Raw genomic sequence first — 16,905 nt, 5'->3', positions numbered from 1 at the left:
GACAGCATGATATTCAATCCAATTTGTGACTCCTTAGATCCGGAAGCAGTCCATGTCTAAATACAAGACGATCATGACAATATCCAAACTATGGCTGATAAGTGGCATTTTACATTTGTACTACACAGCACCAGTCAAGGATGATCTTAAACAAGAGAGAATCTAACCCTCATCCCTTGACATTCTATGGCATTACCATCACTGAATCTACCACTGTGAACATCTTCAGGGCTACTATTGACCAGAAACTGAAATGGACTAGCCATATAAATACAGAGGCTGCAAGAGTAGGTCACAGGCTAGGAATCCTGGAATGAGTAACTTACCTCCTGACTCCCCAAAGCTTGTCCACCATTCACAATGCACAATTCAGGAGTGTGATAGAATACTCTCTCTTTGCCTGCATAAGTGCAGCTTCAACAACACTCAAGAAGCTCAACACCATCCAGTACAAAGCAGTTTGCTTCATTGGCATCCCATCCACCAGCATTCATTCCCTTTACTATTGATGCACATTAGCAGCAATGTGTACCATCTACAAGATGCACTGCAGGATCTCACCTCGACTCCTTATAGATACTATCTTCCAAACCCACAAGTAGTACTATCTAGAAGGACAAGGGCAGCAGGATGCATGGGAACACTATCACCTGGAAGTTCCTCTCCAAGCCATTGACCATTCTGATTTGAAAATATATTACAGTTCCTTCACTGTCTCTATTTGATCTGATTTGATTTGATTTGATTTATTATTGTCACAATTATTAGCATAGAGTGAAAAGTATTATTTCTTGCACGTTATACAGACAAAACATACTGTTCATAGAGAAGGAAACAAGAGAGTGAAGAGTGTTACAGTCATAGCTAAAATGCAGAGAAAGATCAACGTTATGCAAGGTAAGTCCATTCAAAGATCTGACAGCAGCAGGGAAGAAGCTGCTCTTGAGTCAGTTAGTATGTGACCGCAGACTTTTGTATATTTTTCCCAATGGAAAAGATGGAAGAGAGAACGTCTGGGGTGTGTGGGGTCCTTAGTTATGCTGGCTGCTTTGCCGAGAAAGTGGGAAGTGTAGACAGAGTCAGTGGATGGGAGGCTGGTTTGCGTGATGGATTGGGCTACATCTATGATCTTTTGTAGTTCCTTGACGTCTTGGGCAGGAGCCATACCAAGCTGTGATATAATCAGAAAGAATGCTTTCTATGGTGCACCTGTAAAAGTTGGTGAGAGTCATAGCTGACATGCCAAATTTTCTTAGTCTTCTGAGAAAGTGGAGGCATTGGTGGGCTTTCTTAACTATAGTGTCAGCATGGAGGGACCAGGACAAATTGTTGGTGATCTGGACACCTAAAACTTGAAGCTCTTGACCCTTTCAATTTCCAGAAACTCCCTCCCTAATAGCTCTGTGGGGCATACCTGCACCACATAGATGGCAGTGGTTCAAGAAGGCAACTCACCACCACCATCTCAAGGGCAATAAAGAATGGGCAATTAATGCGGACCCAGCCTGCGAAGCCCATGTCCCTTGAATGAATAAAAAAATGTTTATGGCCCCTTCTGAGTAATTCTGAGCCTATATCATTGTAAAAGCAAAACACAAGTCCCTGTACTTTTGCCCACTGGGCTCCTCTTCATCCTTGGCTTCTAGCCTCAATGATACCCTCGTGACCAAATCTAGAATAACAACTTGAAGTTTGGCAAGAACATTTGGACAAAATTACTGATTCAGTACTGATTCAGCAAGATCAATTCTTAGGAAGGTCAACATCTGCACAGTCCAAGAAGCAAAGCAAAGATTAAGCTGTCAAAATGAATGAATCAGTGATTGTCCTGGGAGCAGCTAATGATCTCTGAATAACACTTGAAATGGTAGGTTCGAACTATTCCTTCCTTTTTTTTAGGTCGATGGCAGAACTAAAACAGAGATCATTAAAGTTGATGGAAATTGTATTTGGCCCCTTAAAAAACACATATTAAGTAAATGCACACCAATTTCAGACAAGCAGCCACATGTACCCATGAAGATGCCAAATGTACCCCCAGTGTGGTAAGGGCAGACATGACCATTGCTGGGGAGGTGAGGCCTGGATGTCAGGGTGCTCTGGGATGGGGGGGTAGTCAGAGCTGGCCTGGGGATTGCTGGGGGACTGCGATTGGGCTGGGGGGGTCACTGGAGGGGCAACACTGCAGTGATTCCAGGCTGGCCAGCGATCGGGCTGGCCAACAAATGGGAGGTTGACAGTTTGGGGCCACTGCGCATGCACAGAGCTCCAGAACTGTCAAACCCTGGCACAAATAGGTCCCGCCCCTTGAGATTTTAATGAGATTCCCGACTGGGCCCTCTTCAGTACACAGAGTGCGGAGATTCAGGTGAGAAGCTGAACTGACAGAGCAATTGGGATTTAGAACAGTTCTCCCACCAATTCAGCACTTTTGGGAGAATCACAGCCAGTGTTTCAAGAAACCCCCTTGAATGCACAAAACAAATTTTGTCCATCTAAGCCCCTTGCTCTAAGGAAGTGCTAATCAATACTGTGAAAATTAAATTCATTCACTATGACAACCCTGTTGTTATTGCATCTTTCCATTATCTACCTACATATTTGTTCCTCAATGTACAGTGGCTGTTGGGGAGCGGATAATATAAGCCCATCAGAGTGATTGCACCCTTCTTATTTTTGAGCTCTACTTGGTGGATGGTCCTTCCAGTGTGTCCTCTCTGAGTGCAGATGTGACATTCTTCCTGGCCAGTAACGCAACTCTGAGACCATTTTTGTCAGAGTTTACAGTGTTTAGATTTACCAAGGTTTGAGAAACCTATGCAGCCTATCCTCAAGAAGGTGGCATTTACCCTCTTTAAATAATCTGATGACTGTTCTTCATGCCGATTGTTTTCTGTAATCATGTTCCATCTTCAGCCCATCTCAATTTCGGAGCAGTATTCTTGACTTATGATTTAAAGTTTTGATTCAAAAATAAAACTAGTAGTTGGCAAATAATAATTTTTGTTATTTTAATCTTTTTAGAAAGCTGACCAAACACCAGGAAAGTAGAAAATAAACCCATGGACAAGAGTTCATTCAAAACTTCTAAGCCATTAAATGCAGTAGTTTGATATCAGCAAAGAATAACAGGTCAGGAATAATATTTATTCACTGGGTCCAGAACAAATATGTATTGAGCACAGACACAATCTTGGCTAGACACAGCTGAGACTATATTGGTTAAAATGTTACGTGCTGTCATTCTTCAACAAAAGCACCACCAACGTGGGTGGCATGGTGACACACTGGTTAGCACTGCTGCCTCACAACACCAAGGACCCCAGGTTTGATTCCCAGTTTGGGTGACTGCCTGTGTCGGCTCTGCATATTCTCCCCATGTTTGCGTGGGTTTCCTGTGGGTGCTTCAGTTTCCTCCCACAGTCCGAAAGATGTGCGCATTAGGTGCTGTGCTAAATATATAATTTGCAACTGATGGTCTAGATTCCTTCTTTGAAGCTTCAAAAGTATTTGAAATTATGAAAGTTCATTCTCTGTCTGAGAGTCAGTGCAGACATGATGGGCTGAATGGCCTCTTCTGCACTGTAACAATTCTATGATTCCAACAGATTCCAATGATTCAGAATGCTGAATAGTGCAAGCCTTGGTGCTTACAGAGCATTTGTTGTGGTTAGCATCCAGCCTGCAACTGGAATATCAACTCTCATTTTTGTTGTTATTCCCCCAGATCATTAAAAAAGCAATGCAAATGTCAGCACCAATAAGCTCGGGGCTGTATTTTTCTCTGGTATTTGATTAGTGTGCATGGTAATTCAGTTAACAGACACTGATTGACCCTCCCTAGCATGCTTTTTTAAAAGGTCAAATGGTGTAAGCTCAATCATGAGTTATTCAGATATCGATAGGAATGTTATGAAAGCATTTATTGTTTTCTTTGGCAATGAAAAGTAACATTATAAAATACTGTTTCTCAGAAAATTAGAGAAGATCACAATTGGTGTGTTATAGCAATTAATCATTTTGAATGACCAAATGGATACATTATGGAGGGAATCTTTCCTGTCCTGCACAGAATCGTGTGGGAATTGTAGTGGACAGGGAGCGGACCATGTTGATCTCGGGCAGGATTTTCCAGTTTTGGGGCGAGTGTGGCCAGAAAATCCCACCCAATGTATCATCTATAGGGCAATATTTCTATGAGTATAACTTATGTACTGTTAATCTGTTCCAGAAAACAACTTCTAAAGACTTTACTAAGTCATATGGTATCACATGCACTAATGCCTACATCATTGTCACTTTAATTACTCTTTCTTTTATGTGCTGATATCTCCTACCTTATAGTACTACATGAAAAGGAAATCTGTAAAGCGTTTAACAAAAGTAAAACTAAGACAATAATTAATTCACAATGTTAGGGGAAATAAAACAAATTCATTAAAAGGGGGTTAGGGTCTGACTTAGAGTAAACAGCACATACTCATTAAATGCTTACACACAGACAATATCATCAAGTACATTCTAAGGATTCGCCAGATAAACTTCACACACCCTAAGGGCCTATGCCATCAGCATAAATGGCCAGATAAATCTAGTACGCCCAAGGAATTAAAGCAGCAGTAAGGCCTTGGGAACAAGCTCTGTTTATTGTTGGAGGAACAGGAGTTAACATAAGTCAGGTTATCTATAGTGTCTGGGTAGAATAAGGAGAAGACAAATTGTATATATCTAGGAGGCAATAACAAGCATTGCTTGGGGAAAATATATACCTGGAACTGGAGGCATCTGTTTAGTCTTCTCTCTGGGTCTATTACCATGTGGGTGGTGCTCATCTCCAATCCCACATTAACCCTTGTGGCATGTGCACAATATCACAACAAACTCATTTATGCTTCTTGATGTTGATATCCCAATGCACCAAATTTTCCAACGCTCTAAAGTTCCCAATGCACATTTCTGAGTGCGTAACCATCAGCATTTTCTGTAGACTGCCCTACCAAAGTGCTTACCCAAAAAACCTGCAGCAGATTGATGTTCTGATGAAGTTTCCAATGATAAATCATAGAAACATTGGCCAGAATTTTACCGCCACACTTGAACGAGGTCATAAAATCCAGGCCATTAACTCTGTTTCTTTCCACAGGTGTTGCCTGACCTGAGTATTACAGCATTTTCTGTTTTGATTTCAGATTTCCAACATTTGTAGTATTTGGCTTTTAGACAAGTAAACTCACATAGACGTTGCAAACCAGAATGTAATATGTTATCCTGCTGAGTCTTGGAGCTATAAACTGCCTGAGAATGACTGCGGATAATGTGATGATGCCCCTACTGAACAAATGACGATCGGAATTTTGTCTCTGCTAAATTAATTGAGTTTTCAGCTCCATTAAAATTGCAAAAGAAGGATTTAAATGAGAATAGTTTCTTACCATAACGTCTTTCATTAACATTTTGGCATTGTTTAAAATCTGTGACGCTTACACTGGGCTGCACCTTATTCCTGCTGATGGTAAGCACAGATTACAATCAGCACTTGATATTATTCTACCTTGTTTCTCCTGAAGGCAAGATTAGATTAATATCTGGAGATTTTGTGCTTGAAGGTTTCTGGCCATAAGATGTAAACAATGCCTTTATTCTATATGGATTTTCTGAATGCTGCTGATCTTTTCTAAGTTGGTATTTGCCACTTGGAGAATTTCTATGTGACCTTTAGCTGGTGTCAGAGTAATCCAGAATTGTCTACTGTCCATGCTCATTAAAGTGAGGGATGTTTAAGCCAAGAACAGAATGCCTTTGCTCTTTTTGTTTGCTAACCTATCTCAGAATTAAGTAGTCCCATGTCAAATAGAGCAAAAGATAGATGCAGGGTAAATTTCCATTTAACAAAACACTTCATTGTTTCTTGAGAATAGTACACAAGTGTACTGTTTTCTGTCATCAAATCTCTACAGTGCAGAAGGAGGCCATTCAGCCCATTGAGCCTGCATTGACAACAATTCCACCCAGGCCCTATCTCTGTAACACTGCATTTTCACCCTGCTAATCCCCCTGACACTAAGGAGCAATTTAACATGGACAATCAACTTAGCCCACACATCTTTAGAGTATGGGAGGAAACCAGAGCACCTGGAGGAAACCCACGCAGACTCTGCGAGAATTTTCAAACACCATGCAATCAGTGATGTTCTGGAATCGAACTCGGGTCCTTGGCGCTAACCACTGTGCCACCATCTCGCCCCTTCCTTTGCTTTCCCAACCTTCTTCGAAGCTGGCTGCGCGAGACTAACAATTTGATGCCAATTTATCTTAAAGCAAAGAACACTTGATATTGTAGAATCATAGCCATCTGCAAATGTATGGTGAGATTTAGTTAGGATCCTTGCTACCTTTTTGAGATAGAATAAGTTCACCATGCAAAGGAACTGACTGAACATAAAACGACTGGAATTCTAAGCAAATATCTCATGAGATCTTCAAATATTGCAGTGCTTTGGGCCATTGCTAATTTCAAAACTTTTTTTCCTGGCTGCTCTATTCTATAATGAAAGTGAATAATTCATTGCATATTGTCAATAGGAAGGTGCATTTATTTATGTTTAAAAGCACAACACATTTACTTCTCCTTTTTCATTTCACACCAGATAGAATTCATAAATAACGAACTGAAAACATGATATCAACATGAGGCCTTGTGTCTCTCTTGCATGTAAAATGCTGCATAACTGATAAAGAAAATTGATGTCAGTGAATACAAATGACACTGCCAATCTTCATACGCTTACTTTGGGCACATGGAAAATCTACAGTTGCTGAGCACCAACCTGATGTCACACTGAAGTCACACACACCAAGTCAAGTAATTCTACCAAGCTGCTTTCAAATTGGATACCAGTAGACTTATGTGATCCATAGCTGACAAGGGCGAGAAGCTTCTCGCATTCTTATTTTGAAATTGGATTGAATATAAAAGTAGGGAGGTCTTGCTGCAGCTGTATAGGGCATTGGTGAGGCCGCAGCTGGAGTACTGTGTGCAGTTTTGGGCGCCGCACCTGCGCAAGGATATTTTGGCCCTGGAGGGAGTGCAGAGGAGGTTTACTAGGCTGATACCGGAGTTGGGGGGATTGAGCTATGAGGAGAGGCTGAATAAACTAGGCTTGTACTCGTTAGAGTTTAGAAGAATGAGGGGAGATCTCATTGAGACGTATAAGATGATGAATGGGATGGATAGGATAGAGGTGGAGAGACTCTTCCCGCTCAAAAAAGACAGTAGGACTAGGGGGCACAGCCTCAAGATAAAGGGGAGGCGGTTTAGAACGGAGTTGAGGAGGAACTTCTTCACTCAAAGGGTGGTGAATCTCTGGAATTCTCTGCCCGTTGAAGTGGTGGAGGCTGCCTCGCTAAATATTTTTAAGAAGCGGGTTGATGGGTTCTTGATAAGAGAGGGGATTAAGGGTCATGGGGAGAGGGCGGGAAAGTGGAACTGAGCCACAACAGATCAGCCATGATCTTATTGAATGGCGGGGCAGGCTCGAAGGGCTAGATGGCCTACTCCTGCTCCTATTTCTTATGTTCTTATGTTCTTATGAAATGTCAGAAATTTCATACATTGTTCAAAACTTTAAAGGTACATTTTAAAGGCCTTGGTCTAGTGGTAAGGGAGTGGGGGTGGGGGTTGGGGACCCATTCTGGAGACCAGGCTCCATTCAATGGGCTGAGAACATACAAGTACACATACTCCTACTGTCCTCCTTTTTCCTTCCCACAGGAGCTCTCAACCTGGGATTTATGAAGTGCAGTGGTGGCCTTGTAATAGCGTGGCACCCCTCAGGCGATGTCAAGACACTTCAGCCTTCTTAGGAACAAAAGGTAAAGGGAAGTTCTAGAGATTCTAGAGACATTCTGTTCTAGAGATTTTATTCTATTCTATGAAATCAGGGTTGGGGATAGCAGCCTATGGCTGCCTTGGGCAGAGCTCCAGTTTGTACATGCTTACTACATGGCCACTCAATGATGACTCCACCCTCTAGGGTTATCATTTGGTCTCTGTTCCCATTGGTCCCTCAAGCTACGTAATCCTCTTCTGATGTGCTGTCTTAAAGAATCAGACATCACGATCATTCATCACTTCCCCTTTAATTTTTTTATACAAATGTCAGAATCCATTTACTCAAACCCACCTTCTTAATACATATTATATATACGAGTTAGACATTTGTAAATCGATTAAGCGGTTGTTCAGTGATGAGATCTTGAGGCTTGCATCTAACATAACACTTCTACTAGTAATCTTTAGTTACGCGCAGTTCCAAGTATAGTCTTGTATGGGACTCCATGCAGGCTTGCTGCTTTCTGAGCTCTGTCCTAGAGTGTGCACTGACCAAGGACTACATGCTTCACTCTGTGGGTGGTGTCACTCTTCAACCCTCTGTTGCTCCTTTTCTCTGTCAAGCACTTTACTCTACAATGCATGCAGGCACCAGCATCACAATACAACTCAATCTCAGTCTTATGTCTGGCTGGCTTGTTCTCAACCTCCATGTGTTACTTGTGAAGGAAATGGTTGTGGCATTCTCTTTCTGATGCTTAGATTGTGTGAAAAAATTCCTCTCTTTCTAGCATTTCTATTTGCATCTTTCCATTGGTCATTTTATCATATTGATTCCTGTGGTTTTGTATTAGTGTGATCATTTCAGCAATCATGTCCAGTTTCCTTCTCTGCCTGAATTGCTGCTCTGTCTACCTCTCTCCAACACGACATCTACAACTGGATGCCTTTATTTTCCACTCCCTTCCTTTTGTCTTTTGAATCAACCCATCTTCTGCACATCCTCTGCCTGTAATATTGCACTCAGCCTCTGCCAGTTGCAGTTCGGCCTGAGCCAGTTCCAGCTTCATCGCCGGAGTTGGGTTTTCCTTTACCTTGATAGGGACCTGAAGGTCCTTTCGAAGAACTGACAACTTTAAGTGGTTCCTCTTTGTTAACTGATCACAGTTTTCAGCCTGTTTCTGAATTTGTTACAAATTCAGCTTTATTTCCCACTCTTGCCTGTCCAATCTTTCAGGCACGATTTGGTTATATCTGATGATTTAGCTGTTCTGCTTGGTTTCAGAATCTCATTCTCAGTATGTGCTCTTAGTGCATTGCTCTGGTTTTGCAGTTCATTGAATGTATCCAATTCTGAGTTTCTTCCAAAGTGAACTCAACAGTTTCTTCTGACAACATTAAATAACAACCTCTCCTCATGCTCTGCATGTTTGCTGAGAACTGCCATATTCCTTTTGTTGTAATTGCAACAACTTCATTTCTACCTTCTTCTTGTTATTTTTATTAGACATTAGAATTGCTAACATGTTTGACAGTTGTGTTCTCTTTTCAGGTTTCTGCATTGCTTTGTCCTTCACAACACCCTCGAACACCAGACTTCCAAGGAACTTCTCATTACGATACAACAGGGTGGGACGCAGCTAACTCTTGCCCTTCGATTAGTCATTGAGAGTTTTCCATTGCCTTCTGCTCGAGTTTTCCAATTTCTCCACCCCACCCCACTTCTGGGTCTTCATAGTGCCACCTTCTCCAGTGCCTCCCCTTATCCGTGCTGTTTTGCTGTCTACTCTGAGTCTGGTGTTGCCTCTTGCTTAATTTCCTCTGCCAAAGTCTTGCATTGCTTACAGACCGTCTTTTTAGAAGTGGCCTCTACCTGGGGTCTTTTCTGATTTTCCGGAGCTTTATCCCTTGTTTTTTTTATGGTTGTTACATTAAATGGTGTACAACTTTAAATGCATTACTACTTTAAGACTGTCAATTTTTTAAAAACTGCCTAAAGCTGCCCTTTCTCTGTGTGTGCTTTTCCTGTGCTTTTGAAGTTTTGGAGGGAACCCACAGTTCTTGGACCTTTCTTTTAACTGCTGAACATTTGATTTTTTGCTGGTGAAAGATTTCTACCTCTTTTGCAGTTTTCCCATTTTTTTGGCTGTGTCTGGAGTCCATTTTTTTCTCCTCATTCTAACATTGATCTTTTTCATCAATTTCTGTGTGGGGATCATTTTAACAAAAAACTTTTTCAGCTTCTTTATTTTTAACAGATAAAGTACTTTGCCTCTTCCAGAAACGTGCAAACCTGGCTGCCTGCAGTCCCTCAATGCAGAAGCTGCTACCATGAACCTCTCCTGGAATGGGAGTCTGAGTCTCAGTCTCTTCATTTTCCCACGCTTTTGAGAGAGGTCCTCCAGCTCCTGAGAGTATCTTCTTCCTTTTACTTTTGAACTTGTTAACTGCAGCTGATATCTTTCTTCCCACTCTATTTTTTTCCCTGTTCCTGGCAGGCAATAAACCTCTGCAGTTCCACAACTTCAATCCTTGACCATCTGCAGTCCCTCAGTGCAGGGATTGCTACCCTGATTTATGGTCTATTTTCTCCTTTGGAATAAACTTAAGCATAACTGGTCTGAAGTAGAAACTTTTTTATTAATCATCCTTTAGAATGAACAGTTTACAGAAAGCAAAGGAGATTAATTCACTAGTAATTTACAGTACAAACGATGTCCGTAACTTGTGAAAAATAATTCACATCTGTGACCATGAAGCTTGTTTAGGGCAAGAATAATTTCTGCTTAACACTGCATTTTCAAATATAGCCAAGTTTCTGGGCTAAACCCAGAATTCCAAGCCGATGTGGCCAAATTATCTTAAGTTAGCTTCAAAGCAAAGCACAGTTAGTTACATCGGGCAGAAATACCTTGAAATGAAGCCTTTTAAATGGACAAACCACACGGAGGATCCCACACCGGATTCCCTGTCAACTTTGTTCAGAGTGGGAGACCCACAAATCTCACCTTCTCATTTCCCCTCGCTTCTGGGAAAAGCCTGGTAGCTCCCTGTGTCTTTTCAAAGAACAAAATTCAAAGAAAACTACAGCACAGGAGCAGGCCCTTTCGCCCTCCAAGCCTGCACCAAGCATGCTGCCTGACTGAACTAAAACCCCCTTCCCTTCTGGGGACCATATCTCTCTATTCCCATCCTATTCATGTATTTGTCAAGATGCCTCTTAAAAGTCACGACCACATCTGCTTCCACTACCTTCCCAACGAGTTTCAGGCACCCACCCCCCTCAGTGTAAAAAATCTGCCTCGAACATCTTCTTTAAACTTGCCCCTCGCACCTTAAATTTGTGCCCACTAGTAATTGACTCTTTCACCCTGGGGAAAGCTTCTGACCACTGTCTGTGCTTCGCATAATCTTGTAGACTTCTATCAGGTCGCTCCTCAACCTCCAGTTCCAGTGAGAACAAACCTAGTTTCTCCAACCTCTCCTCATAGCTGATGCCCTCCATACAGGCAACTTCCTAGTAAATCTTTTCTGTACTCTCTCCAAAGCCTCCACATCCTTCTGGTAGCGTGGCGACCAGATTTGAACACTATATTCCAAGTGCGGCCTAACTAAGGTTCTATAAAGTGCAACATGACTTGCCAATTTTTAAACTCAATGCCCCGACCTTTCTTCCCCGGCCTTTCATCCCCATTTTAGCCTCTGAGCTGATCTCATTAAAGTGATTCTCTGCCTACTATCCAGATTTCTTCTTTTTAAACCTGAAACACAAATAGAACATAGAATATAGGATAGTATAGCACAGGAACAAACCCTCTGGTCCACGATGTTGTGCCAAATTAAACTAATCCCCTTCCCATTAAAAAGGAACAAGTTGGCTGTCTTAGAGACTCCCCTTGAAGGATAAATGAATACCTCATGACCCTTCGATTCACCAGAGCCCAGAACCAGTGTGCTACAGTCCTCAGTATATATGCCTCAACACTGGAAACTACAGATGAGTTCAGAGATGAATTGTACTCCAGCCTCAAACAATCCTTGGCCTGAGTTCCAATGGACAACAAGCTAATCTGTCTTGGTGGCTTCAACAGCAGAGTCAGAAAGGACACAAACCTCTGGGGAGATGTAATCAGCAGAGAGGGAGTAAGGAAATCAAACACTGATAGTACCCTGCCACTGACAAAATGCCTTGAACATGGCCTTGTAATAATCAACAGAGAGAGAAATACAAGACCTCATGTTAACACCCTTGTTCCAAGCACTGGCTTAACTACATCATCGTCTGAGTGAGGGACCTCAAGGATGTGTGTGCCACATGGACCACTTTCCATACCTTGGGAGTTTACAATCCACAAGGGTGAACATCGACAACAAGGTACACCACCTTCTCCAGTGTGCCATTGCAACGTTCGGTTGTCTAAGGGAATGTTTGAGCACCAGCACCTCAGATCAGTCACCAAGCTCATGGTGTACAGAGCAAAGAACGTACAGATTCCACATAGACAATGGCTCAAGCTGGGAGTTGAAGCTGGGTCCCTGCCACTATTGCAGAAGGTAAGGGGGCATGGAGTTGGGGGTAGGGTGTTAGCGTGGATAGAGGATTGGTTGTCAAATAGGAGGCAGAGAGTGGGGGTTAATGGGTGCTATTCGGATTGGCGGTTGGTGACTAGTGGAGTGCCCCAGGGGTCAGTGCTGGGGCCTCAGCTATTTACCATTTATATAGATGATCTGGAGGAGGGAACTGAGTGTATGGTGTTGAAATTTGCTGATGACACCAAGATTGGTGGAACGGCAAATTGCGCGGAGGGTGTGGAGAGTCTGCAGAAGGATCTAGATAGGCTGGGCGAATGGGCCAGGAAATGGCAAATGGAATTTAATGTTGGTAAGTGCGAGGTGATCCACTTTGGTAGGAATAATGGTAGGAAGGACTATTACTTATGTGGCGAAAAACTGCAGCAGGCGACGGTGCAGAGGGACCTCAGGGGCCTTGTGCATGAGTCGCAAAAACCCAGCCTGCAGGTGCAGCAGGTGGTCAGGAAGGCTAATGGGATGCTGGCCTTCATAGCGAGGGGGATTGAATATAAAAGTAGGGAGGTCTTGCTGTGGCTGTATAGGGCATCGGTGAGGCCGCAGCTGGAGTACTGTGTGTAGTTTTGGTCGCCGTACTTACGCAAGGATATTTTGGCCTTGGAGGGAGTGCAGAGGAGGTTTACTAGGCTGATACTGGAGTTGAAGGGGTTGAGCTATGAGGAGAGGCTGAATAAACTAGGCTTGTACTCGTTGGAGTTCAGAAGAATGAGGGGAGATCTCATTGAGACATATAAGATGATGAATGGGATGGATAGGATAGAGGTGGAGAGACTCTTCCCGCTCAGAAAGGACAGTAGGACTAGGGGGCACAGCCTCAAGATAAAGGGGGGGGAGCGGTTTAGAACGGAGTTGAGGAGGAACTTCTTCACTCAAAGGGTGGTGAATCTCTGGAATTCTCTGCCCATTGACGTGGTGGAGGCTGCCTTGCTAAATATTTTTAAGACGCGGGTTGATGGGTTTTTGATAAGCGAGGGGATTAAGGGTTATGGAGAGAGGGCGGGAATGTGGAACTGAGACACGACAGATCAGCCATGATCTTATTGAATGGTGGGGCAGGCTCGAAGGGCTAGGTGGCCTACTCCTGCTCCTATTTCTTATGTTCTTATGTTCTAACCACTGTGCTACCGTGCCATCCTTGATCCCAAGAGACTGCTGATGAAGACAAAGAAGAGGTTTTGAAATTCAAACTCAGAATTTAACTGTTTATTTCAGAGAAAGTTCTAAAATTTTACATCCGAAAGAGCTGAAGTTTTGTATGACATTCCACAATATATGATTTAGATTATTTCACTTCAGCAAGTTTGCTCTCACTTAAGCTCATCATATCAACTATCCTACTATTCTTTTCACCCTCACGTTCTTACGTAGTTTTATCTGAATGCATCCAAGTTATTTGCATAATCTATGCCATGTGCAGTGACTTCCGGATTCTCAACCATTCTCCAGGTGAAGAAGCTTTTCCTGAATTCTTTATTGGATAAATATATGACTGTCTTAATGTGACTTAGGAGCAGATCTAGCACTTGAAGGTTTTGAACCTAATCTGTGCAAGGCTCATTGCAGAATCAAATTTAACATAAGTTAGGGGGTGGGAGCAGTTGTCAGTTTTGGTTCAATAAGACCACTCTTGCCATGAAGCCAGGGTGCCAGTCCTGCTCTGGGAACTTAAGTACACAATCTAGTTTTATACGTCAGTTCTGAGTTCTGTACTCTGAGCAGTGCTTGCATTCTGGATGAATGTTAATCCAAGATTCTGTCTTTTGAAAGATCCCACGGCTCTCTATGAAGAAGAGCAGTGGAGTTCTGTCAGCTAAAGCAATTCAATTGGCTACGCAAAAGCAAATTTTTCCTTTCTTGTAATGTGTTTACAATAACTTAATCATCATTCTGGTGCTTGACACCTGTCTAGATGGGCTAAATCACTGGCAGCAGCTGCTGAATTGTTTGCATTTGCTTTAGTGTTATTTTTGCTGTTAGGTTTCTCATCTAACAGAGCGATTAACTGAAAACATTTGAAGCTCGACCACTCTGCCCCTTCCCCTTCCCCCAATCTGTTACCTGTGCTTATCTTTCCAGGGATATTTCACACAATAATCTTTATCTTCTGGCCACCTTGTTGCAGTTGCATTGGGATGTGTGGCCTACAAATCTGGTAACACACCATCACTGAAATTCATATACCAGATTACCAATTCAAGCTCGCGATATGGCTCACTCAGGCTTGCTAGATACTACATATCTTCATACAAGGGGACCTGTCCTCTTCCAGCCATAGGAACTTGCCCAGTTTTTGATTTGATCAGAAGTGTGGGGGACAATCACTCGCATGACAACATCACTACCAATCAGAGCTGAATTGCCAACCAGTCAGCACCCCTTTACTCATGTTGTAAAAATCTTTGCTCCCACTAAAAATTGATATTCTTACATCTGTCCTGCTGGGCAGTGTTTTACCATAATTTGTCAACGTCAAGCACTGACTGAAAACCAGAAAGACAGCTGAGTTTTCAGAACAGATTTTCTGGCACTTAGTTCACAGAAAATCTGGATTAGTGGTTTACGACATTAGTCTGGCACGGCTGGCTCCATGGGGAATGGGATGCCATCTCTAAAGGGCATCCCACAGTGGCACAATGGTTAGCAGTGATGCCTCATTACAGCAGGACCTGTGCTCGATTCTCAGCTTGGGTCATTGTCTCTGCACAGTTTACAAGTTCTCCCTGTGTCTGCGTGTGTTTCCTCCAGGTCTTCCAGTTTCCTCGCACAGTGCAAAAGACATGCTGGTTGCGTGCATTGCCCATGCTAAATTCTCCTTCAGTGTACCTGAGCAAGTGCTGGAGTGTGGCGACCAGGGGATTTTCACAGTAACTTCATTGCAGTGTTTATTTAAGTCTGTCTTTGATTCCAATAAAAAAAAACTTTTATTAAAAAAAGTTTCAACGCTGAATCTATGCATCTTGAATTCGAGATCACAACTCAGTAATTGAATTGTACATTCAATTAACGTTCTGAAAACTTAATTTTAAAAGCTGTAGGAAGTTGCATGTGGGCTGCTGTTGTACAGCAGCTAATTATATGTTCTTCTGATTAAGCTATTAAGGTAAATTGAAACCATTCAGAGTTGAATCTGTTTGCAAGGAGTAGAATACTGCAGATGCTGGCAATCTGAAATAAAAAACAAAAAAAGTGCTGGAAATACAAAGCAGTTCTGGCAGCTTCTGTGAAGAGAAAGACAGAGTTAACATTTTGGATCCATGACCTTTCACACAAAGTGGGAAACGTTAGAGATGCAATAGGTTTCGAACAAGCAGGTAGGTGGGACATGGCCAAAAGAAGGTCTGTGGTAGGGTGGAAGACAGAAGAGATTGAAGATATAATAAGTCTTCGGAAGCAGAAGTCCCTTCACCAAAATCCCTTTATTTACAAGCTCTAACAGCAGTACACAGTATGCGATCAGTTAGCAATCTATCTCCAGAGGTGTCAGAGGAACTGACACCTCTAGTTAAGTACAAGGCAAATATTCCCTGTTTGCCCCATCAATTGGATCCTTCACTGGGGAGTTCATACTCTAACAGGCCAAACGCAATGGCCTGATTGAAGTCATTACAGAATGATAGAAAAGTTAGTCTTAAAGGGCTAAAAGTAACGGTGGTGGAGCAAGAAAAGCAACACAAAGTGTGTCTAGGACGGGTGTGTTGCTGTCTGAAGAGGGAAACAACACTGAAGCTGAAATATGCAAAGCAAAGGGAACAAGATGGGGGCACTTCACAGCCTTCTGGACTCAACACTGGGGGCGGAATTTTATCAGCACTTCTGCCTGAGGTTCGTATGATCCCGCCCTAGGCCAATGGTGAATGCCATTCTCCGAGCCTTGCCCATCCCCGGAGTTGAGGAGGACATGCCGGTAAAATTCCAGCCTGAGTGTAACAATTTCATACTATAAATTCGGTTCTCCCATGTTGTTTTCTTTTCTTCGCTAATAAGAAATGCCAATTTGAATGGATGGATTTACCATACAATTTTCTGGAGAATATATGATTATCATGATTTTAAAAGTGCCCATGGGCACTGAAACTGTCAGCTGCAGGTTTTATACTCAAAAGATGATTGGATGCAATTTTCCTGGAGCTGTATAGGTAGCCTGCACTTCCCCAGTTCCACTGGAGGTTTAGTGTGGGCTGGCTGGGGAGAGAAACCAAGACGCAAGGACAGATTGAAAGAACAGTAAGTCTATTGGATATGACACTGGAGATGCTGGTGAAGGAGCTGTCAAGGAGAATGGGTGATCTGTAACCCCAGTGAATAAGGATTTTGCCCTCCTCTCTCTCTCCCCCGCAGCTGCTTTGTCTGGCCCAATATCTTCTTCCCATTCCACCTGGTGACTCCTATCAGGTGTCCAATAAATTGGGATAGCACAGCACAAACTCTTACCAGATGCTATTCTCAAGAGAATTTTTAGAATAATTGTTGTTGGACCATTGGTG

This window comes from Carcharhinus amblyrhynchos, chromosome 15 (genome assembly GCF_965287045.1).
Source record: "Carcharhinus amblyrhynchos chromosome 15, sCarAmb.v2.hapA, whole genome shotgun sequence".
NCBI lineage: Eukaryota > Metazoa > Chordata > Chondrichthyes > Carcharhiniformes > Carcharhinidae > Carcharhinus > Carcharhinus amblyrhynchos.
This window is presented reverse-complemented; position numbering follows the sequence as displayed.